Here is a 25808-nt window from a genome sequence, read left to right on the forward strand (position 1 = left end):
CCCGTCAGATCCTCAAGAGCTTGCCCATGTCCTTGGGCATCCTTCACAACCTCCACTCATGCAGATAAATTTCACTGAGGTTACACTAATGGTGTACGTACTTAAGGCTATAGCTTGAGCTGTGGTGCTCTCCTTTTTATCAGTATTGGTACACAGTTCTCTTTGATCTGCAGTTACGCTTCGCCTTCCATCTCAAGATCTCAGATGGCTTTTCAAATGTTAATGAGTTCTATCCATTCTACCCTAGGGAAACTGAGGTGGTGAGAAATTACAGGAGATACTTAGGTTCACAAATACAACCTACAACTAAGTTGAGAACAGCCCAGTGGAATCACTTATTCCCCTACCGTACAGGTAGTACAGGTATCTGTTGCATAGTCTGAACTTAGAACATCCCTTGCCATCAAAACACTTCCCTGGTGAACAGAGATGTCTGGTGCTGATGGGAGGGGAAATTTTGCTCTCTGTGATGTTTTCCCTGGAATACGGAGACCATAATTACTGCAGGGGGTGGGGGATGGGGGTGGGGGGTGGTAATCTTTCCAGAGTGATGAGCCAGACCATAGTTTTCATTCTCAAATTAGTGGTTCAGTATGACAACTGAAACCTAGCAGGAGCTGGAAGGGGATGATGCTCAAAGAGGCAAGATGAGACCAGTCAGCTGTGTGAGGTAAGTCAGCTTCCAGAGACTTTGAAATTCAGGAAAGCAGGAAGTACCTGCCTCACATTGACACTGATTTGGAGGTGCCTTGGCTCCCAGGACCCAGATCTGCTCGAAAACCTGCTTAAGCTCTGGTGCCCACTGTAAGCATCCAACTTATCCAACAGTATGGATAGTTTGAAAAGTGGCCTCCAGCTGTGGAAGGACTGGGTGTACATTTGGTTGAACAAAAACATGGTAACTAAAATGCATTCATCTCAATAGTTTCAGAAGAGAATAAGCAAAGAGCATGCTTATTATTTGGTAAAATGTTCTGAACGTAAAATACCTACTTTTCAGCTGTTTGCTGTTTGAGTTTCAATGTTGTCTTTCAGATGTATGATATCTAAAGAGTGCTTACACTGTAATAGGTGATGAATGAATATGGAACATTTGGTTTATGTAGATTCCTATGTGGGAGAAAACCATTTTAATTTACAGTTTCACTTGGTTGAATCATTGGTGCTATCTGCTTTCATATACATGAGAAGGAACTGGGCAGTTCTCCTTTTATCACTGGCTTTAGGTTGAAATGGCAAAATCAAGCTCATGTAAATTACTCTCATATAATTATCTGGCTTAACTTCAATAGGTATTAAAAAGTTACTTAAAGTTCACAGCCTACATTCTCAAGTAGCTGTTAATTTAAAAAAAATCAATTTTTACACTTAAAATCTCTGAATGAGAGGAAAAGAGTGTGTGACAATGTGCAGCAGACAAATAAATCTCCCAATTATTATCTTAAGCAATCCTAATAAGCTGAAAATTGAACTAATAGTTCTATATTTTCCTTAGGAACAATTCATAAAAAGGAAAAAATAACTTATTTTGGAACTTACTGTCACAGTAGTCTATGTTGTAATTATTATTTATGTATCTTGCATCTCCAGTCATAACAGAACACTGTGATGAAACCATACCATGGAAAATAACAGACTCTGGCTTATCTGCCTTTTCTTCCAGTACAAGAAAAATGTAGTCATAGTAAATAAGATGACAGCATCCTTGAAAAATAATAAGAATATATGTTGCTACTCTCACATGCGGATCTTAAATTTACTACTTTTATTTTAGAGCAGGACTAAATGAAGTACAGTAGTACAGTTTCAAGTTTTAGAGAGTCCACTGATTTTAAAGACCTTTATATTAAAGTATCAAACCTGAGCCATGTTTTAGGAAACCTGTAAATGAAGGCAATCCAAATCAGTGTATACTTCTCAAATTTTTGTTCTATGTCATTTTGCAATGTGACGTTTTTGTCTGAAGATGACAGAGTCGGAAAGATTCAAAGAGAGTCAGGATATCTAAGAACTACAGAATTAGGCAGCACTTAATCTGGTTAAATCCAGTACCAACGGAGATGTGCAATGGGGCAACAGTCACATATGATATGTGACACATTTTTCAAGTTTTGAAATTTGAAAATGCTTGTGTCTAGACAGCTTAGAAGAGTTAATTCACCAGCTCTTAGAAACACAGATTTTTTTTATCAATATATTTGAGTAATTGCTTAACATGTTGCAAAAAGATACTTTTATGAATAAGTAAACAACAGAAACAAAACATATTTGAGATATGTTGACAGTAGTGTTTAAAATATCATAAAACTGGCCACAATTTGTGGTGTTAAAAATACATTAATTGTAAAATACTGGTACATTGAAATATGAGAAAATATTTGGAGCCCAGTCCTTTGGCTTGTATTGTATGTTAGAGTTTGAAAGATTAAAGTTCCTGGCAAACAATGTTGTTAGGGCAAAACACTGAGATTTCCTTCTAGTTTTTTTTTTACTAGTTTTATTGTAGGTTAATTTTGAAATCACAGGAAATCTATGTGCATGAGAGTGCAAGATTCTTTCTTTTTTAATAGTACAATGGTTACTTGAAACAATAACTCTAAGAGTGAGGTGAATGTGTCTTATATAACTAAATGCTAAATTTTACCAACTTATTAATTATATATAAAGCCCCTTTCCACACAAACCTGATGTAAGGAAAATGTCTTTCAGTATAAATTCAGAATTATAGATTCATTCCATAAGGAGAAAATATATGACAAAGAACTGGTCCCAACTCCAGTATACTGCTTCAGTCAATTATCTGAAATTTTGCATTCATATGTGTTATTAAACAGATGTATGAACTTCAGGCCACAATATGAGAGGACTCTAGTCTTTTCTCACCTTAAATATGGTGCAAGAGACTCAGCTGTGTCTGTTAGGGAAGACTAGAGGTGCAAGTGATGGATATCTGAAGAAAACTCCCAGCACTGGACCTACAAAATAATAGGAAAAAGCGTTCAGTGGAGAGGGGAAGACTATGAGAAAAAGAAATATGTTACTGGAAATATTTCTCAAATGTAACCCTTAATAAAGCATTATAAATGTAAAATCAAAATTTGATGTGGTCAGCAAGAAAAATGTTTTAAAAATTTGATCACTTCACCTTTTTCCTTTAACACAATGATTTGTGAACTAAGCGGAGGAAAAGCTTAATGGCTTTGCTGCAGCAGCTTTCCCAGTGTAAGGAGGCCTTCTGGTGGTCAAAACAATGAACATTTCTTCCAGAGATAAACATTACTTATCCAAATGTCTATAAAATTTTTCTCAACTTTACAGGCATAGAAGTTAACATTCACCTGTTGTATAGAAAGCTACTTTAAAGATTTAAGTGGTGATTGTTTATGCCTTGATCTTTTGCTGTTACTGCATAAGTTTTGTCCTTCTTCAATCAGTATATGAGGAACTAAGAATTTAACATGAATAAATATTGCCAAAATTTTGTTTTAGTGAGACCATATAATATACTGACATCAGCCACTGACCCTTTATTTGAACAATTAAAAGTTAAAAGAATTGTAATAAAACACTTTACAATAAAATCATTCTTAATAACATTTAACCTGAATATTGATTATCTTAGCAGTCATATTTAATATTTTTAAAATAATTGGGTTTTGGTTTTTTTTTTCCTGGCATGGTAGATTTTCCTTTTGAGCAGTACATCCAGATACTCAGCACAATACCTATTTTGCTATATTTTATTTTAAATGCAGATATTTTCTGGTATACAACCCAAAAAGTATTTAATCCTAGAATATTTAGTTCTCTTTGTAGTCTGAGATTACATTATGGTGAGGGGTTTCTTCAATGCCAGTGCTTCAGTTAGAATAAACATTCCTAGCTAACATACTCCTTGACAGGTAGAGAAAGGGGAAGTTTTTGAGTTCATTGATACCAAGAATGTCTTCCAACATGTAGCAAGCATAGGTACTGCTGGGAGAGGCAGGTGGGTGAACAAAGATATTCCTCCTAGTCTTCAGTCTGGTTTGTACTGCACCGTGAACTGTGAAGTGGTAGCTCCATTGACACTGGATAGTTGTTGTTAGTTTCCCAGCTGGTTTGTTAAAAAAAAGAGCATTAGATTTTAGCTATACCTGGCAAGGTCATCAACAATTTGTTTTGGTTTCTTCAGCACTGATCTACTTCACGTTTCAGCCTGGGAAGGAGAAAACACTTGTCTACTTCTCAAAGAGCCCTAACCTCTGTTAACAGGGCTGCCGCCATAGGCTCGGCCTCATGCTCTCCCCATTGTGAGAAACCTTTGACACACCCATGATAGGTCATTATACCCTGGTAGTAAGAGAAGATTGTGTTCCTTTCCAGAAAAATTCTCAAACAGCCAGACATGCAAGAGCTTCATGAATCCTGGAAAATTCAACTTAAAGTCATGGCTGTTCTGTAAAGCAACACTGGAATTTTCTAGGCATTCTTCACTGTACTGAAAAACCTTTCAGAGAGATGCTATTGTAACTCTGGAATAGTATGTCAAAAAATTAACCTCAACTGTAAATCACCAGGCATCTGAAATCTATCCAGCAGTGTTATATGAGGCCCTATATGTGTTTTCTTTTGAGCTAAATTTTTTAAAAAGTAGATTCAACATGTCCTTCAGCATTATCAACTACAACCATCAGATGGCAGTCCATAGTCAAGTAAAAAATACATTCCCAGTGTCTAGGTGGAGTCACCTGGAGAGCAATTTGCTCTCAATCTTTTACAAAAAATCCAAAGAAAAGAAACCAGTTTCAAGATTCTCCTTGGTTGTCTCAGTTTTTGTAGTCCTTTCTGGTCAGTGAGATCTGTCCTTCCTTTTTCTTCTAAACTTGAATTGCAAACTCACTGTAACTGCACAAACATATCCCAAGAGTGAAAGTTATTGATAAGAAGCTTAGATACTTAAAAATCTCCTTTGCTCCTTTAATAGGGACTTACATAATAAAAACAAACAAACAAAAAAAGGGCTTGGTGTAGAGAAATCAGGTGCATTGATATAGGAGAATAGCAATTTTATGCTATGCTTTCATGGAAAATCATCAAAGTTGTCTCCTGGTATGCAATTTTAGCAATCATCCTCCTTGTTCTTTGGAAACTCCTTCTAAAGAAAGGGACATTTTTTATTATTCTTTTTTTTTGTAACTACCAGAACACTGGTGTCAATTCTACATACAAGTTTTCTCCTGGATTTCTTTCCAGATCTGGAACCTTTCTCTGAGAGCTCTTCAGGACCAGAGCTCTTTAGAACAACATTGAAGTTTCAGCTTAGCCTGCCACTAGTACTGTTCAGGACCTTTTAGGAGAACTAATAATGAATTGGGGAAAACTAGTGGTAGATCTTACTTTTAAAACTCTGTTAAAAATAGGTTCTGAGAACTTTGTGTTTCTTGTTTATGTTCCAAGGACACTCTTTGTCCCTGTTTATGTACTACGCAAGAGCTGGGACAGGCATTAACTTTGCAAATAAGCTTTGGTGAGAAGAAACCACTGATTTGGGGTCATTTCTGCTGTATCTACAAAACCCAGTGAACAGGCTGAGCAGACATCTCTTGTCAAGCTATGAGGGGGAGTTAAAAGATGCAGTGAGTCACAGTATGGGCCAAAGATGCTATCAGGCTGTGAAAACTGAGAATAGGAAATGCCTTTTGATCCTGGACAAAAAACATCTGATATCCATTCTGGCCTCTATTTTTTTTTCACAGTGGGGTCTGTAACATTTTACACATATTTGTCTTCTAGCCTTCATGATTCCATGGATACAATGGCAGATCAGACAAAATTCTTTAACATCATGAATATTTTGTTAGTTTCAGTGTTCAGAGTTTGCCTTGTCTTTTGTTTATCCTCCAATGTGTCTTCCTTTCCAGCCAAAATCCCATATCTTCATACAAAATATCAGCTGAAAACCCAAAAGCAGCCTTTTTCAATGTTATGACTTGGCTTCTGGCTGGAAGCCAAGTTGGGAAGGATCATGATTCTCAGAAATACAGATTATCTTAACACACACTAGAAAAGACCGAGGCTGGCCAGCTCTCTGAACTGGGAGATTTACCAGCTGGTGCAAATAGACAGTAGGAATTTATTGATATCCAGCTGCCTAACATACTGGCCTACTTATTCTCTCTAAAACATGATGGTTATCTGTGAATATGATTAGCATGTATTCGGCAGTTATTTCTCCATGTCACCCCAGGACTGTGCAACCCCACTGTACTGAAGGGACTTACCAGGATCTTTCTATCAGTCAGAAAATGTTTCTGCCCATAAAGTCTTAATGTAATTCTCTTGGTCAGGTTGGAAGTGAAAGCATGTCTTTCTTGCCAGGTTTAGCTCTAAAAGCCTCCTTAACAGTGGTTACATAAAATAGGAAGGCTGTGGAGACACTGGCCTTGATGTTGGGTTTATTCAAACAAAATATTACTTATATCCAATCACAGTCTTTCCCTGAAGTACTTACAGATTTTTAGACCCAGGCATGTATTAGATTCAGGTTAGGCTTATTAAAACGCGGTCATTTCTCAGGTCAGTGTAAGGCCTATATTAGCAATCCCTGGAGACCATCTGCAGAGTATTCATGTCCCATTTCTTTCTCTGATATTCCTAGAACAGTCACATAAAAGCAAGTATACTTTTGACAAAACACTGCTATTTTGGGAGGTAGAGGTCTTTTGGTAATGCTGCATGACAGTCTCTCCTTAACTCCAAATTTTCAGCTCCTTTACTTATGACTCACCAAGACGTGCACACATGGGCATGTATGTGTGTGTGTGCGCGTGCGCATGAATAGATTTTCAAAATAAGAAAAAAACCTAATTGTAGAGTATCTGAGTACCTTCAGGGTGTGTTTTTCATATGTGGATAATGAACACTTCACTCTATTTCACCACTGTCACGGTATTCTGGGCTTAGAACCCTCTGTGGCCTTGCCCTCTCCATGAGAACATCTGTGGACACATGTATGGCTCTAGTGAGCAGACTCTTCAAAAACATGAGACACATGCAAACCAAGAATAGGATTTGCAGAAGACATCCTGAAGAACTTGGATTATTGAACGGATGAGATATTTCTTTTCATAATCATTTGTGTATCAGTAAAAGACTCCATTCAGGCGTGTTTTCATCAGAGAGTTTGATTTGACAATGTCTGTGTAAGTAAAATAATGTAACTTGTAATTACACCAAAGGGAAGCTTCTATTTTGTTAATCTGACTAGTTAACTATGAACAAGTAGTTCAGTTTTTGAACAGGACACTTCCACAAAGACATAATGAAAAAATGATACTATATTAATGCTGCTACTTGAACTTCACATGTAAAATCATGTGAAATTACATTCTGATCATTCATGCAGATGAGTCATACTGTTATTTTCAGTTTCTTAACAGTTTTTAAGATGGCTTATACGATCTTAACTTGTCATTCTCTTAATTTAAGTGCCTTTCCCTACTTGAAATAATCTTTGTTTTAGTGCATTAAGACAGTTGCATTTCCAAGAAACTTGATCTTCCTTAGTCTGATGTCCAGCCAGAAGCCAGCAATATAGCTGGGTTCATGTACAGAAGTGACCCTGTATAGGTTGTTATCAGCTGTACCTATCACGTAGTAGGTCATGAGGACTCTTCAGAGAGTAAATGGGCAGTACTTACTCTTTGGAGACATATTTAAAGAGTCTATTTTTCTCCTCTGGAGCTTTATTTCTTTTTTGACCTTTACTATCCAAACCCATTTGGTTTCGGGGCTTATTGAAAAAAAGTTTCTGTTTCAAGGTTATCTTAGGTGGAAATGGAATTAGAAGGTAAAGTTGTTGTGTGTTTCTCACAGTAATTTTGCTAGAGGGTATTTTTCAAGAGCAAAACGAACTGAATGACATTTGGATGTTCTGATATTGTTGCAAAATGGAATAATGACTCATTCATAAACTGAAATAAGTAAGAAGTTGAGTAATTGAACATCCTTATGTTTTCCTTCTTCAACTAGGGAAAGTATTCCAGTTGCATATTGTTGCTGCCACATCTCACACAAGAGACAGCTGCAGATCACTTGTGAATTATCTTAGCGCAGCTATGTGGGGCTTCTGTGTAGAAAATGAACACTAAAGGCTTGGATGTGTATCTCATCTAAACAAGATCCATAACTGAAAAAAAAAGAACTCTTTTGATCTGTGAAATCTCTTTTGATCTTTGAAATATTGTTTGATCTGTGAAATAAGACTACCTGATTATTAATACAAATTGATACAAGAAGAATCCAATTCTCCATGTTCTTCTCCTGTCTCCTCCCAGTACTGAATGCACATATTTTTGGCAGCCAAAATTATGTTTCAGAAATTCTGTATTCTTGACAGTTCTGATACACGTATAGTAACACACAAATGATGAGAAGAAATGGGCACATGCTACCAATGCTGTCACATGCAGGATTGCTGAGGAGCTGGCATTCACAGTGTTATTCCTTGTATGGCTCTAAAACTGTCCTTGCTTTTATGAACTCCCAAAGTCAGCTGTCTGACCACGTTGTGAGAGGGCACTAGGCCATTTGAACAGGTGGCCATGAGCATTGACACAGAAAGATGCTCCTCACGTGTGCTTGCCAAGGGCACAATTTCCTGCTGGACCATACTGAGCTCATGCACACTTAGAGGGATGTGCGCTCATTAATCCAGATCTGAGCTGTATTAAATTTAAAAATAGCTTTTGTGACAGCATGGTGAGAGTTTCTGACCCATTTAAATTTAGCAGACAGCGTATAAGCAACAGAGATTTCTGGTAAGCCTTCAGTGTTCAGCAGAATGGACCAGAAGAGTGCAGACTAATTTAGTACAGCTGGCACAGAGACAGTCGCTAGTGCTCCAGAGTGGACAGGAGAAGGATCAGCAAAATTTGAAAGCAGCCTTGACAGCCCAGCAGACAAAGGATGTCTCTGGATGAGTTTATGCCTCTCAGCAAGGAACAGTGTATTATTAACATAAAAACCCATCCTGTAAATCTAAATATAGTTTAGATGGTAAAGGAGTAAAAAAGTGACAAAAACCAAGACTGTATTTCAGAAAAAATACATTCACACTAACACAGCAGTCTTCATTCACTAAGAGGACCAGTTTCGTACACATTAAGATACCACACCATAAAAGGTTCAGGTGGGTAAGTTCATATGTTACTGCTTCACAATTTGCTGTAATCTAGCCCTGAGCAATAATGTAAATCAATGTAGCCTCATTAAAGGGAACAGAGGCACCTGAGTTTACATCTGCAGGAACAGCAGAAGCAGGGCTGTCTGTATTGCAGTCTGTCTATTGCAGTAAATTCGGTACCAGTGCTCACCTATATCTTTAGTCTCAAATATTCCAGGAGGCAATGAGAGGAGTCTGTGAAGGTCATTTCAAATTATGTTATGACGTGTAAAGCACATTCAGTCTTTTTTGCTATATTCAGTAGGCCCAGTTGCGCCGGGGGGGACCCATCCCACATGAAGTGGAGCAGCTCCAGAGGGACCACTGTTTCAGAGTCACAGCTGTGCCAAAGATTTCCAAAAATAATAATGTAGTTGCTTGAATGAAAAGTCACTGGTATCAGAACAAACACATCTACTTTGACATCTTTTCATTTGAAATCATGGTTCTTTAGATCTGCTTCATGCACATGGCCACTGGTCTAGTCCTTACAGGTTCTTAATACAGTATATGGCATTTCACAGATGTTTCCCTCCGAAAGCATCTTGACATTTCAGAACTTGTTATAATAATAGTGTCTGTGAGCTAATAACTTCTCAGTTTCACTTAGCTCTTTTGCAAGACCTATTCTTGGCTGAAGCTTTTCTAAACTGAAGCCACTAGAAGGCAAACAAGCAACGTCTGGTTTTCCAGGGCAGGAGCTGAAATTGCTGCAGGAGAGCTGTGTGAGTATTCATTCCTGCTAGCACTGCTCCCAGGTGTTCTCTGCCCTCCCTCTCCCTCTCTGCACATGGGGCTTGCTAACATACAGGTACAGAAAAACTTCTAGAAAATGAATGCTATATTTTTAAGTGTATACATTTTCAATTAAAGTGTTCTGTTTCATATTAGAACAGACAGTGTAAACTGTTCAACAGGGTCCAACTCATCTCCACACAGGAGTCTAACGAAGAGGCTGTCGATCAGAGTTAAACATCCCTTGCAATTGGGACCGTATACACTTGCCCTTATCTTTTGTCAGTAACTCTGGAAGTAGCAGCAGAAAATATACCAATGTTGAGATTATAAGGGGTTTTTTGTGGTCAGGCCTGCAATATAGGATATAAATGTCTCGCTTCAGTAGCTGATTTCAGTAGCTGTAGTTAAAACAGGGAAATATATTTTACAAATAGGCCTGACAGTGATTTAAGAATGTGAGAAATGAGAATCCACTCTAAAGTCTAAAAATTGTTCCACTGTTTAACTACTTTCACTTTTTAAAATTGCATCTTATTTCTAGACTGGATTTCTCTAACTTTACCTTCCATTAGAGGCTGTTGCATATTTGTGGGATAGACTGAAGAACTATCTCTTCTAATGTTTCTCTTCTAGGTATTTATAAGCTATGTTCCTGCACCTTCCTCCTTTCTTCCAGTATGTTAAATGGACAGAGCTTCTTAAGACTTCTATTATATGAATGTTTTCTAATTCTTTATCATCCTCATGGCTCTTTATAAAAGTTTTGTCATCCTTCTGGAATGCAGATACTGGAACAAGAGCAATTGTACGAGTGCCATCACGGGGGAGGGACAGAGGAAAGAAGAGGGTAGCCATGTGCATATTTTCTTTTTTCTTTATCCCTAAGCCTGTGCATATCCTTCATCATTTAAGTCTTTCTGATAACATTTTTTCAGTATGAGCTGAGCCTTCACTGGTTTCCTGGTATGAACCCAATTCTTTTCCAAAGTCAGAAAGGCAGAGTTTCCAAAACTTGAACTCTTCCAAAACTTGGTAGAGTTAACTCTTACTTTAAGTGCAACCTGAGCATTAATAGCATTTGTCTCCACTCACCTTAATCCCCTGGTGAAGTGTAGTCTCTGTGCAGAGCTAAATCTGGGCAGAAATAGTAATGATCAATGTTAAGGAGAAAGTCAATGATGTAGGCCAGCAGAGGAAAAGCAGTAAGAAAACTGCTGTTACTGCTGTGTATTAAATGAAAATTTAGCCAGTGGTCCGTATTTGGAATGTCAGGATTTCTTGTTGCCCTCAGTATACCTACTATTTCACGGCTGCCAAGTTAATAAGAAATTAAAATTACTCAGTGTCTGCTAGTTCAACATTTCCATTATATACTATCTGAGCATTCTTAGTATGGCTTAAAATTTTTAGTCATAATTTTATGTTTTCCAGGTCAATAAGAAAAAATGTAAATGGAAGAGGGCTAAAATTCCTATATGTAATTATACTTTGAGATTATCTGATATCCAGTTTAAACCAAAGACGGTATGCAATATTCATTTTGTGTGGTTCTACTTTTTAAACAAAAACAGAACATCATAACGGGCATCGACCAAGGTATACTTTTATTACCCAAACTATCAAGTTGCATATCTTTTAGTGCAATGCAAAGGACTAATTTTAAATGGGGGAAACCTGTCAATAGCGGAAAAGTTCTCCAACAGAATTCTGAGAGACTAGTGTGAAATGTGGTACATACTGCACATAAGACTACATGTTCTTGTGAAAATGAATGAAAAGAATAGAATGTTTTAATGTGCATTACATATATGCACCTTTTTGTAAGCTTACTTCTGAATAGGCATGGCTTTTGTTGCCTACAAAAATAGTTATTAGGATATTTCTGAAGGATACTGCTTCATACAGCTGTTACAGAAACTTCATTTTCAGTTTCTTTGCTACAGACAAATCTTTTTTCCAGAATTCTCCTGGTTAGGTGTAACTTTAGAAATTATGTTAGGAGCTGTATATACCCTATCACAGCCATCACTATTAGTGTCCCAAGACAGCACTCAGCACAGTGTGAACTGAATATGGACTATTTGAGGAGTACCATACTGTGATTTCCAAAAGTACCTTTCATACATCAGGTCTGCTAGTGTGTCATCCCAGGGATGAAGTATTGTGATAAGTTCCAAGGTACCCAAACTCCATTGCAGAAGAGTCATTACGTGGACGAGTTATGTTTTATCCCGCTGTGCCACTGAACACCTAAAAGCTGAGATACCTTGGTGACTAGCAGCTGGCTAGGCAGTGTATCTGCTCAAGGACCTCCTGGGTAATAGAACCACCATGGGATTAATTAACAAGCCTTGTGATTCAATACATATCACCAGTTATACTTTGGATCTAGTGTTTGTATTGGCTCTAGGGAAAAAAGTTTATGGACAAATTAACCCTGTCTTGAGTTGAAGACAGGGTAATGGATCTGTTTGTCTCCAAGAAAAAAATGGCCCTAGTGCCTGTCCTTGCCCCAGTGAACATTCAGGATACAAACACATACAAGTTTTATTTCCTACTGCATTTCCAACAAGCATTATACTTCCTACTGATGTAGGAACTGGAATCCAAGTCTTTTCTCCTTGTGAGAATCTACCTGCTAAGCCACTGTGGATGTCAGGCACTGCATACCATGCTCAGAGGCAGAACTCCAGTATCTGGGGAACTTCACTGATAAAAAATAAGCTCCTTCGAGACAGATAGATAACAGATGAAAAAGGATTTTCAGTACATGCATTTTGGACTCTGAAATATAAAATGATGATTAATCATCTCAGTTTTAAATGTAGACCTAGTCTCAAGGCATACATCAACTGCAGAGCTTTTAATACTATGTTGCACATTTTCTTCCAAAAATGGATTTCTCTTCCCTTTCAGCACCAGGACTGGGAAAGACTATTTACTTGGACTTATTCTGCTTCCTCTGAATCTCTACTTGCCAACAGCGAATCAGAGGCATGGAGGTTTAGCAGACACACCAGTAGCATTGTTGGACTCTGCAGTCCCTTCAAGGATGAGGAAGTGAGTAGCATATACTGGAGAAGATGTTTAGATGTGACACTAAATGTTTCCATGAAGGAGAAATGTCTCCCTGGATTTGTTGAATGGTCCCAGTGAGGGGTGTCACGGAGGTCATGCTGGATGACGCTTCTGAGAGTGAGTGGCAGCCGGGTTTTTCCACCCAGACCCAGCAGAAGTTTCTGCCATGCAAGGCCCAGGGACTTTGTCTAACATCCACACTGTCCTGCCTGCTCTGACCTTTACAGCCACTATGAATATTTCTTAGGCTTCTTTGTCCAGTTTCTTGTCAGAAAATGTAAGGAGTAGAAGGAGAGGAGGGAAAAGGAGATATTCTAGTGAGTATCACCAAAGTAAAATGACAAGGCAAGGAAAAAACTGAATGCAAATATTTGCTTTGTCTGAGGGTCTAAGACAGCTTTTGAAAGCCCCGATACTGTGAACAATATTTCCTACATACTACCAAATTTCAGAGGTTTGACTAATTTATCTTCACAGAATCACAGAAACTGTGATCCAGGCAACCCTGGAGACCACCTAGTCCACCCCCACCTCACTCAAGCAGAGTCGCCTACAGCAAGTTGCCCAGGACCGTGTCCAGTCAGGTTTTGAGTATGTCCAGAGATGGAGACTCCATAGCCTCTCTTTCTCAACCTGGTTCAGAATGTAATCACCTGCACAGTAAAAAAGTGTTTTCTTTTCTTGAGATGGAATTTCATGTCTTAATTGGTGCCCATTGCCCCTTGTTCTGTCAATGGACACTACTGAGAAAAGTATTCTTTCCCTCCCATCGCATGGATGGGATGTGGATGGGACATGGATGGGACATACACATGGATAAGAACTCCCCTGAGCCAGCCTGGACAATCCCAGACCTCTCAGCCTCTCCTCATATGAGAGATGCTACAGTTTGTTTAAGCGTTCCTTAACCTGGTCCCCCTCCACTAAGGGTAAGTCTTCCTTGCCCCAGACTTTCCCTCTTGCATCATCCAAGAAAATACTGTCAAATATTCATAACTTAATTCAGGCTGTAAAAGCTTTTTATTTACATGTATTTACATATGAGATAAATAGCATTCTGAAAGTTCATCACAGGAGATATTAGAAACAATTGCATGGAAGCTAAAGAATTAGGCACTGCATAGAACCGATAATAGCGTGTAGGCAGAGGAAAGGAGCAAAGAGCTAAACAGAGAGTTATTTTATGATTTTGTGGAACATTCACACCACTATTGCACAGACATCCTCACATGGCACATTTTCTTCCCTCAAGTGTGGATCAGGAAAGCTGTCAGCAAATAGTTTCAACCTTTGGATTTTGAGAAAAACTCAAGTTACATATGTCCTCATATGCTCTCTAGGAATAGCTGTGCTGAAGCCAATGAGACCACAGCAATTTTTAGAACAGTTCATGTAAGGAACTCAGGTTGGCACAGTAAAGTGATTTTGCACTCCATTTTGTTGTTCAAATTACACCAAAACTCTGTTCTGTTGTCATAAGATATTTCAGCAGGTTCTGCACCAACTAAACTGAACAACTGAAATAAATTAGTCTCTTCTAAAGAATTTAACCTATCCTTTACTTTATAGGTATGGTATAAATTTTAAGCACCTCAGCAGTGCCTGACCACTGCTCATGACAGCTTTTAATGAATGAAGATTGAACAGCAAATATTTCTAGCCAGCCAACAGTCAGCTTCATTCACATTAATTATGGGAAGAACTTGAAAACGACTTAGCAATTTGAGTAAATGGTGGGGAAGACACAACAGACCGGCTTCATAACTATCATAAGGCAAACATCATTAAAAGCTTTATCTTGATCATACTCCCTGGTTTTGTTTGAGTTCTCCAAACAAATAGTCCACACACTGCATTACCAACGCATCCATCCCAGCCCTCCAGCTACTCCTGTGCTGAGCAGGGAGTTGGCAGACACTGCTGGCTCCACCGGGGACAAATTGGCATTCCTTGGGGGAAAAAAAGCAATGCGGTATCAATCATTTACTGTTTGCACCAGAAACCAGAAAATATTACATTAAATAAGACAGTAGAGTTCTCTTTGAGACCTTTTTTTTAAATAATAAAGATAAGTAATAGAGGCCAATATGTGAAAACACACACAGTAATACAGTACTATTGAAAAAAGTAGTTTATATAAATAGTGCTAGTTGGTTGTCTCTTGCCATGGATATGCTTTGGTATGAGAAGACAGTGTCTCAAAAAACCTGAAGACTGTTTGTAGAAGTGCTGTGGAAATATTTTCCAGAATAACTTTTCACCTGCTTTTTTATAAATTCTTGAAAACTTCAGACTTACACCATGTTTGTTAATCAAATCACATGCTTGTCATGAGAGCATAGCATTGCTGGCTGCTTCTGAATGTATGCAAGTAAAATCTGAGGCGTTTGGCTGAAAAGCAGTTTCTAAAGGTACCTCATTAGAGAATTTCCTGAATTTCTTATAAAGCTAACAATGAGAACAAATCAACCCTGAATTGAACTAAAGACGATTACTGAACTTTTATGGGCTACTTTTTAAGCTTAAAAAAAAATCAAATATCACATGTATTAATCACATTATCACATATATTAAATCTCTGCCACAGAATGCAGGTGTCTGTGTCAACACTCTGTGTATGTTGGCAGACAATTTACAGTTCTGTGGTGAAAAAAACAGATATAGATTACTTGCATGCTGTGTTTTATTATTGTCTTACATATACATGACGTATACAAAACATCAGTATTTTAGGAACCGCCAAAGTTAGTTATTACATGTTTGGTATCATTATATGTAGAGTGTAACCTTGTCACTGTATGTATGTTAAGTATTTTAATAGACTATGTATTGTAACACCTGGGTGGTTTTTTTGGGGGGATAAGTATTTGTGGAGTATTTTACATTCAATAGTCCTTGCAGCCCACATATAAATCAATGAATATTTGTGTGGATATGTGATTCCTAATGCCATGCATTGATTTTATGATTAACTATTTTATTAAAGAATGTGAACAATGCATTTTCTGAATAGTTTAATGCCAAAGAACTCATTCCTTCTCTGTAAAAATGAGTGGCCTGTAATAGAAGTACCAGAAGTTTGCTGTACTTCTGTGTACAGAAGCATACTTTTGTGTGCAAGTACATAGTACTAACACCACAAACAGCACCCTGTTTGGCTGACACAGATGTGATGGCACCTTCCCTTCTGAACAGTCCTTCTTCTCCTTCATCTGTAGCCATAGTACTCACAGGAAAGTTACCAGTTTGTGTTGTTTCATACCTGGACTGGAGAGAGAGCAGACTGCTTTTAAGTAGAAGGAGTCAGCAGTAATTACCAGGCTAGAAAGTGAGACCTTCTGGGTGCACCTAAAAAGAGAATCCATTCATTTGTAGCTCAGCAACACATTTATATTTCCAGTCTTTTACCGTATATACTACACTTGCCTCCATGAGAAAGAGCACTGGGGTAAGCACTCTGCCCCTCTCTTTGTCACATGCAGGACGTGCTCAGAGGCTGCACTGCTGATGCCTCAACAGACCCCAGGCATGGCCAGCAGCCCTGGGGCTGTGGGGTGCCCCAGGAAGAGCAGGCAGTGGAGAAAATGCTCCTCAGCAAGTCTGCCACCATCTATCACCTACCAGGAGGTAAAAGTGCAAGGATAACTCTAACCTGCCAAGGACAGTACTGTGGCTGTGCCTGCCACAGATGAAGAATAGCATGAGTCCTCACCAACATAAACCAGTCCCCACCCCAAAAAAGCTACTTTCTGAGTGGGGAAAAAAAAAGTTCCCACTGCTGCAACAGGTTTTACTCTGGTAAGCAGTGTTTCTCTACTCTGGCAGAATAATGGCATCTTTCAATGCTGCCTGGGAGGCCCAGCTGTCAAGGTGAGAAAATAAATTTTTTTAATTTTCAATGCATTTCCCTCTGTATTGACAGTCTAAACAAGATGCTGTTTTACTGCAAGTGCATTTGTGGGTTTTGATTTGAACTCAGTTATTATCCCTTGAGATTTCATTTTAAATTAACCAGAGTTCTGGTGGAATTCCCTTTTATTCACTATTGACACAAGGTGGATTTGAATCAAGAGTTAAAAGCATAAACATTTCCCTCTCATTATTAAGCTCCTGAGATTTTTTTACATTATTTCTTACTTTTATAAAAAATATAAATAAAATATTAATGTCACCTCCTAGCTTCTGTTTGAGATGAATACCAGTAATCGGTGCATTTTAGCATATAACATTGCCAGAGGTATTATAATGAAAGTCTTTTTAAAGGTACTTGGAGACTTATTTCCCAGTGCTGTTGCAAGAATTAATTAGCTAATGCCAGTACAGCATTATATAAATCCTAGGTATTATTGTTGACAGACTAAGATTGTCAGTGCTGAGTGGCAACATGAGCTCTTTTTTTACTGCCAGTTGGCTCCACCTCCAAGCAGAGAAGAGACAGTCACAGGAACGATGTGGTAAATCATTCTTCCTCACTTTTCAGTCTTTCTCTCTTACAGAATTACTGAAGATGACACAAGTCATACTGGTGTGTTTTTGTGACACCAGCCTGAGAGGAATTTGCAATAAGCTAAAAATCAATTAAGTAGAAGTTTCCTCTACTGTTAACTGAAGTGTAGAGCAATATCCCACAGAGAGAAGCGTCAAGTCCCATTTGTCTGCTGCTCTGCAGCCACGCACTATGCGATCTAGGATCAATAAACCAAAACCTGGAAAGGGCACAAGGCACAACACTCATTTTTGCTGTACCAGACATTTAGAAACTGATGCATTTATGATTTCAGTCCCTGGAAGGAGTCAATGCAAGCAGTTGTAAATGTATATTCAGCTCATATTCTGGTTGCACAAATGGCAATCATCAATCTTAAATGACGAGTTTTAGCCGTGACTGCTTAACTACTCTGGCTCAAGTAGCTACTCTCCAGTGTATTTATATCTTTATATTCCAGAATGTACTGTGCCAGAGCTGATTTTCTTCACTTTATATTATTTTAGCAAATATAATCAGCAGAAGTGATGGATTGGTTAGAGAGGCAATTAAAGAGGTTAGAATCTACAAAAAATTATAAACAGTCATGTGCACTTGAGTTACAGGCAGTCTCTCTCTTTTTCTCTTGTTCTAGCATGCACAATGTGCTAAAACATAATTATTTGAAAACTTCCTGACTTTCACTGGGGAAAAATAATGAGGCAGAGCATCACATAGAATTCAAACATGGCAAACCACATTCTGCTTCATTATAGATTGCTCTCTCCCTCATCCCTTTCTAAATGTCTTAATTTTACATATTTTCCATGTCTTCCTCTATCTGCCTCTTTGCCAAGCACCAAAAAATGATAGCATATGAGACACACCAGCATATCTCACAGCAAAATAGCAATCAGGTTTTCATTTTTCACCTGACAAGACCCTTGGGAAAAAATAATACATTAGCAAACCCATTGCTTAAAACTTCATTTTACAAAAATGCCCACCATGTTTTACCTTCTGCTAGCTCCCTCTCACAACAACAACAAAAAAGTGAAAATAAAGCTTGTTAGTCAAAGTGAAAGAAAACACAGGAGATCAGACTGAATTTTGCCTGTTGAATTAAAAGTACAGATCAGACGCTATCCTTATGATTACCACTTAACACACTGTTCAAAAGGGGAATTCTGATAAGAAAACTGCATTAAAAATGCACACGCAATAAATGCTTGCACAGAAACAGGATGTTAAGACAGCACCTGCAATGAATGTTAAAATTCCAAGGACCAGAAAAGAAGTCACTCATTGCACAAATCTGAACATCTTTCTGATTGTTTCAGCATCAGGCCCAACTCAAATGTTAGTCTAAAAACATTAAAAATAGGTAAATTGGTGTTTCCTTTTGAAGGATTTTCCAGAAGGTGATCACCTTCAGTGTTGGAAAAATTTTCTATTATTTCCAGTTTAACATTACATGGGTTTAGCTTGCATTCCTGATTTCTCATTATGCTGTTCTCTGCTAGAATAAAAAAACCCTCTGGTAGCTACTATTTTCTTCCTACTTGTGGTACTTACACTGTGTAATTAAATACTCTGTCATCTGGTTTTAATAAGCTAAACCCTGAATCTTTACAATCTTTCCATTTTCTTCAGTCCTTGAATTATTTCTGAGGCTCTTCCCTATGCCCTGCCCTGTGCAGCATCACCCATATAATACAAAGGATGAAAAGTTGCCTGCCTTCTACTCTGCTGTTTCCCGGTTTCTACTTCCAGTGTTAGCCTCCATATGCTCACAACTAAAATTCACTTATTATTTTCTATGATTCCAACATCCTCTGTACGGAACAGAAGCGTTTTTCTGAATAGCGTCCAAATGTCTGGGAAAAAAGGCTTTAATTTCATTTGTATTTCCTTCTTCTGCACGGGCAGTTTTGCTCTGACTGCACTACTAGATATTTTGTTTAACAGGGGCCTATTTTGCTACACAGTCCAGGTTGTTTTGTATGACTGTCCTGCCCTCTTCCTTAATTACCATTCTGCCCGTCTTTTCTCATACACAATTTTTTTCAGCAGAAGAAAACATTGCATGGTGTTATGGCTTACCACCAGCTCCTGCAAAGCTCCAGTAGAAGCATCTCCATTTGGGAGCAATTCCCTTTGATGATTGTTTTTGTGGGCCTGCCAGTTAGGCAGTTCTTAATCCATCTAATGCACTATGCTTGTATTACTCTGTGTAGCACTATTTTTTTAATCAGAAAGCCATTAAGTACTAACTCAAGTGTCCAGAATCTGTCCAAACAGACTACATGTTTGGTAAATAAAGGAATTCACATGGAAGAAATCTCCTCAGAGGATGAAAACATATTTGTTTGACCACTTTCTATAAAATAATATATAGTTGTACTGACTACACATATATTTCTTAATCAGTGGAATACCAGCTTTCTTATCATATTGCCTGGGAATGAGGACATACTTAATTCTTCATAGATATCTAGGTCATCCTACCTGACCTTTGGAAAACTGCTGCAATTATAAAACTCAAAATTCTTTAATGTTTGTCATAAGCCACAATTTAGTAATAATACTTAAGCCAGGAATAACCTCCACAAGTTTCTTCGGGTTAGTGAATGCAAGCTTACTGGCTCTATTCATTTGAATTGCAAACCTAACATCAAATTTAAATAAATGTTACTAACACGCCAAGACGCTGTGCCCTAGTCCTCTTCCCTTTGCTGATCTTGTGCCTTGCAGGCAGTAACCCAGAGAGCTGTGCTGAAGTAGTGTGATAAAAAAAAAATAATTCATATATAAAGATGAAGTTGCCCAGATGCAAAAATGTACAATCACTGCTAGTCCACTGATAAATTTGTTAGCTGTCCATATGAATGAGTGACTGAACATGAAAATACTCTTATTTACAAGTTCCAAAGCTTATGCTTTTTTTTCCAAGAAATTAATAAGTTTTCCTGCCACGATGGCAGCAACTTTTGGAAAACAGTGTCTATTTCCTAACCTCTTTTTAATTCCTGTGATCCCTTTAATCTCACGAGGCACTACCTTGGTGCCAGATTAGCTGAGAGACACTCTCCACCCTCGTGATCTCCCTCAAAATTCTCTTTGGGCAAGATCCTTTGTCCAAATTTCTAGTTTAAATCTTATATCCTTGGATTGCTGTATAGTCTAATAATTATGTATCACGATTCTTATCTGTTCATGATTCATCTTAATTCATTCAGACAAAGCCTTTTTGTGCCATTCTTTCCTGCAATTTATATGGCACACTGAACATGCTCAAATTAATTTAATTTTATGCACTATTTTGTTGAAAGCTGGAGTGAGTGTTGCTATACGGAAGACTGCTTTATGGTTGTGTGCAGCACAGTAAATGCCCACCACCTTTTACGTGGAGACAAGAAGTGTGTGGGCCTCAGTGATACATTGCCAGGGGATGCAGGGTGAATGTTTTCAAGATGAGGCGAGGGAAACAATTTGTGGAATACTTCTGTATCGCTCACAGTTAGCGTGTAGGTTGCTGCCAAATGCTGGTTATTGTCTTCCTTCCTGAAGCAGTACCGCTCCAACACTGCAGCACAATGCTATTTTCAGCTCCTTGACGAGATGATTACAATGTAAAGTCATGCTGCGTGACCAACATGCCAGGTGTTTGCTGTTCTAACTCCACTTTTATTACTTTGGGGATGAGAGAATGATGAAGGGAGGGATCGGAATTACTTAGGAGATTTTCCAACAGCAGGCCAGCTTAGATAGCTGAGCTATTTTTGCTTAAGGCATTGGTATACTGTATATGTCCTTTTTCCTGTTTTCCGTTTTACAGGCAAACTGTAGCAATAAGATTAGCCAAAATAAAATGCAGTCTGTTAAGAATTTCTAAAGCAAAGTTTGCATTCTGAAAGGTTAAGATAGTGTGAAACAGGCAAGTCTTTCCTCTGCAGAAGAGGTACTGAGAAGGCTGCAGTGGAGCAAACTCCCCAGACTACACAGCATACGTGCTCACTGGCAGACAGTGGGGTGGATGGGAGAGGAGAAATGTAGTACAGATACCTTTTCCTTTCAGAACTTGAGTCCCCTGCCAAGTCTAAAAGAGTGGAAAAATTAAAGATGGCCCTTGTTATTCTGTTTTTTTAATATGCTTTCTTTTGAGTAGGAATTCAAAAGAGCTTAGATACCCTACTTAAAAATAAATAGCTGTAACAAATGATAAGTAAAATGTTTTCTTCTGAATGTGTGTTTCATATACTACAACCAAAAGACATAATTCCCATTCTGATCTCATAGCAGCAAAATTTTCCAAAGGGTGTCTTGTAAGAAACTGAGAAACACTAATATCTTTCAAGATATTTATTTTAAATCCAAAAAGACTCAAGACTGACTCCGTTGCTGGATCTAGATGCATTTCAAGGTATCTGGCCTATATTAACAATTTCTCTTTCTGATGGAATTGGGTCAAAGTCTAGTATGAATGGGTCAACAGCAAATCCTTACACTGACTTTTTTTTTCAAGCTTAGGAGGTTAAATACATGTAAGTAGTCCCAAAGGAACAGAAGCAGTGATGATATTAGTTAACAAGGACTTCAGGTATTCTTAGATAAACTGGTCAGTCTAAGGCCAAACTGATAAATGGAAAAATAAATGCACGAATCTACAGACAGCAAAGATATCTGTAGAAAAAAAAACTAGTCCCAAAGCCATTTGTGATATAGTAAAATAATATAAATAGTTTATTAAGTTTGAGTCACAAATTCTGTTGTCTTTGACAGAAATTCCAGGAAAGTTTCATTACAATTCTAAACTTCAAAAATCCTGTAGGCCACAAAGTTATCACACAATTTAGGAAAAAACCTAGTGTTGGTAGAAGCCTCAGAGTAGAAATAAGCTTTTTAAAGCTCTAGCATTAAACTGTGGCCTAATAAAACAACATCAGTGACCCACCTCTCATTGACACAAAAAGCTTCTTTAGAACAATTATATGCATTCAAAATGGCTCTGACAGTGACCAAACCAGCTCAGCAGCCTGAAACATTTCTATCTAGCCTTAGGCTCAACTCAGTGCAGATTTATAGTCTTCTAATCTTACTTAATCATATACAGCAATAAAAGTGGGAATTATCTTTGCAAGTATTACAACAGCCAAGGAGAAATTCACCAAATCTGGTAAAATTTCATTATTCACCTGTGCAATCATGAGTATCACTCAGTTGCCAGATTTATTCTGCAGTTGGTTATGGTGAAAAAGGAAAGACAATCTGAGCTACAAGATGCCTCAGTTTCCTGAGCCTCACTGGGCTGGTCACATACATGAACTGGGCTTCTCAAGGTTGAAAAAGTCTGCAATCTTAACAAACAGGCAAACCTTATAAAATACCTCCCATTTTCAATCAGCTGTTGTCCTGCCCAAACCTTTAGCCACCAGTTACGATCCTGACACGTTATTTCTTTCCGCAGGAGAAACTGTTGATTTGGTCCAGATAATGTTTCTCTAAAGAAATCCTGTATAGTTCCAAACAGTGTACACAAAGTCCTGTTTCCCTAAATATGGTAGGAACAAACAGCAGAAGGTTATTTCCTTGCCCAGAAATCCAACTCTCCTTTTTCAGTAGGTACTCTGTTCAACAGAAGCTTTTTCTCTTGGCTTTCTCTCTGGGCCACCCACATTGCCTATTTGTTTTTTTCCCAGCTTTCTGATTACTTTTAAAAACATAGCTCCTATCAGTTGATGTCTCAGCCAGTGAATATATAATAATTTCCCAGGAAAGTTCTTTGTTCTCCACAAATTACTTCATGCTTCAGCTTTTCTTCGTAGGATAACTGCCTGGGTGGTGGCTTCTACTGTTTTCAGCTACTTTACTTCATACAGGAGCTTAGCTGCTTCTTCTTGTTTAGACTGAATGGAGGGCGCCCACCATAACCAGGGGATTAATGAGGCCTGGAATTTTCTGCAGATCAAAGACAAGCTTTATGGCAGCCATTAGCATCTTCCAGCACAGCAATAGCATTCCTGAGAAAAGTCAAAGAAAAGCTGATAATGATCAAGCTGCAACATCACCTAATCACCTGTGTCTCCTGGTTGTAGTATTTCCCTCAGGTTATCATGCAAAGTTACACTTAAGATAGAAAATTAAGTGAAAAATGGGAAAAAAAAGTCTTTTTAAAGGTAACAGGAAAAGAAAACTGAAGGACATATAATATAAACAAAAAAAAAAAAAAAGAAAAAAAGACCGGGGAGGAAAGGGAGAGAAATAATAGGATTGTAGATTTCCATAGACAAACCTCAGCACCTATGGGCTCTGATTTATATATGGCACTAAATGAAAAATGGCCAGCTGCAGCATGTGTTGTTATTTAGTCTTCTCCCCAGCATCCCTTTGAACATGATTGCCTCTTAACCACTCCTAAACTATGGTAGTTTTGGGTGTGGTTTTGTACAGTCAGCAGGAATTGGCATGGGTTTATCATTCTGTGAAACATTCCAGCAGTTCAGGAGTTGCTTATGAGGCAGTTAAGTCTTACCCTCTTCAAGGAAGAGAACCTCCATCAGAGAGATGGAGATCATACTCAATCCATTATTCAATTTTCACCCACTGGAATTATCCATCAGAGTCTTAAGACGGATATTTTCTGGTAAAAAAAAACTGTGAATAAAATGATCTCAGCCATGGGAGATTAATTAATGATCTCTGCCATTCCCCCTGTCCCTGAGTAATGAAAAGAAATAACCCATCCCTTTTCTGCCTTCCTTTCCCCAAAGAAAACCATGAGGAAACAGAAACCTAACAAGAGGAAATGTCTGTTCTCTAGAAGACAGTCATACTGCAGTGCACAAGGAGAAGCGCAGAAGTTTCCCTAGGTAGAAATCCAAATGATATTTCCCAAATGCTTCTTGTTTGCACAAACATAACACCAGAAGAGACTGTAGTTATGCTGCTGGAAGCACCAGTTTTTCCAGACCACGCTCATAACAAGTGCGTATCTGCAGTCTGTACTCCACGTGCATACACACTTTTGGTAGGCTGGGCTTGCCATGCTTGCCCAGAAACTCTGTGCCCTGGAAGTTGCCTATCAGATTATAGCAGCTGGATGTCACACCAGGAACCAGGGTCTGAGAGCCTTAAATCCATGCATTATGAACAGCAGTGAGTGTGGCCACAAAACTGTAAGGAATTTTGAGGAACACGCAGGTACAATCCATCTCTGCATAATTCCAGAAAGGAGGTTACAGGAGCAGAAATATAGATCGCTTGCCCTGTGATGTAATCCCAATAACCTTTATCTTTTTGCAGCGGAGGTAATACAAAAGAAATAATAACAAACAGGATCACATCCACTGTTACGTTGGCAACCTTTCTTCTTAGCTAATTTGTCTGGGTAAAGTAGTAATAACTACACAGTACAGAACTGTGTTTGTAGTAGCACTAATTCTTAAGACAGGTTAATTATTCCTATACCAAGCACTGCATTCATGCAGTGATAAGGCTTTCAGTGAGCTTGATGTCCAAAGTGACAGGGAAGGCCTAGACAGCCTATGAATAAAAGTGAAACATGGGCAATTAACAACATGAGTTGGTAGCGTAGTATGCGTTACCCAAGTACTTTTGCTCAATTTTGTAATGCTATTTTCATTTCACTTAGACAAGTCATTCTTTAGTTAATTACCTAATAAAGTATCTATTAATATTTGCAAAGAATTCAAATAAATAAGGGTAAATTAAGAGAAATAATTGGTTTTGGTTTGCGTTTTTTCTGATTTTTTTTAAAATAAATCATGTTGCAGGCTCTTTTAGTTTCAGGTCTGAAGACTAAATGGATAGGCAGATTCACAGATTCAAACTATCCACAGCAGGATCAGTCTAAAAGGGCTTATCTCTCACAGTTTGGCATCAGTTGTTTTGAAAACTGAAAGAGGGAATTAAAACCATCTTTGAATATTAATAAATAAATACAACAACGAAGTAAAGAATAAAAATAACTCTTTAGTGACATAATTTTTGTTTTCCTATAACAGTGTAAAGAATGTTTTCAATAAGAATGCTTAATGTTTTGTTGTGAATAAAAAAAATATACGTCCAGCATTTTAGAAGTTCAGCAAGAAGTTTCAAGCAGCAAGTGGTCTGGTTTCGACTCTGTTAAATGGAAACAATTTTGATATTTTTCATAATTTAGTCTTCTTTATCATCTCAACTCTGAAGCAGGCCAGTTTGCATACCTTGTTGGTAATTTTTTGAGAGATCTCCAAAATGACTGAGACTCAGGAAAAGTGAACCATCCGGGAAAAGCAAGAATAAGAACATCTAAGGTTGCCA

At 38.1% G+C, this 25808-nt stretch overlaps 1 long non-coding RNA gene across 2 annotated transcripts in view; it reads left to right on the forward strand.

Annotated features, from left to right (window-relative positions):
- Positions 1 to 25808, forward strand: part of LOC135314592 (uncharacterized) — a 64813-nt gene that overhangs the window by 19110 nt on the left and 19895 nt on the right. The window lies entirely within an intron of this gene.

Source organism: Phalacrocorax carbo, chromosome 1 (assembly GCF_963921805.1).
Source record: "Phalacrocorax carbo chromosome 1, bPhaCar2.1, whole genome shotgun sequence".
NCBI classification, from domain to species: domain Eukaryota; kingdom Metazoa; phylum Chordata; class Aves; order Suliformes; family Phalacrocoracidae; genus Phalacrocorax; species Phalacrocorax carbo.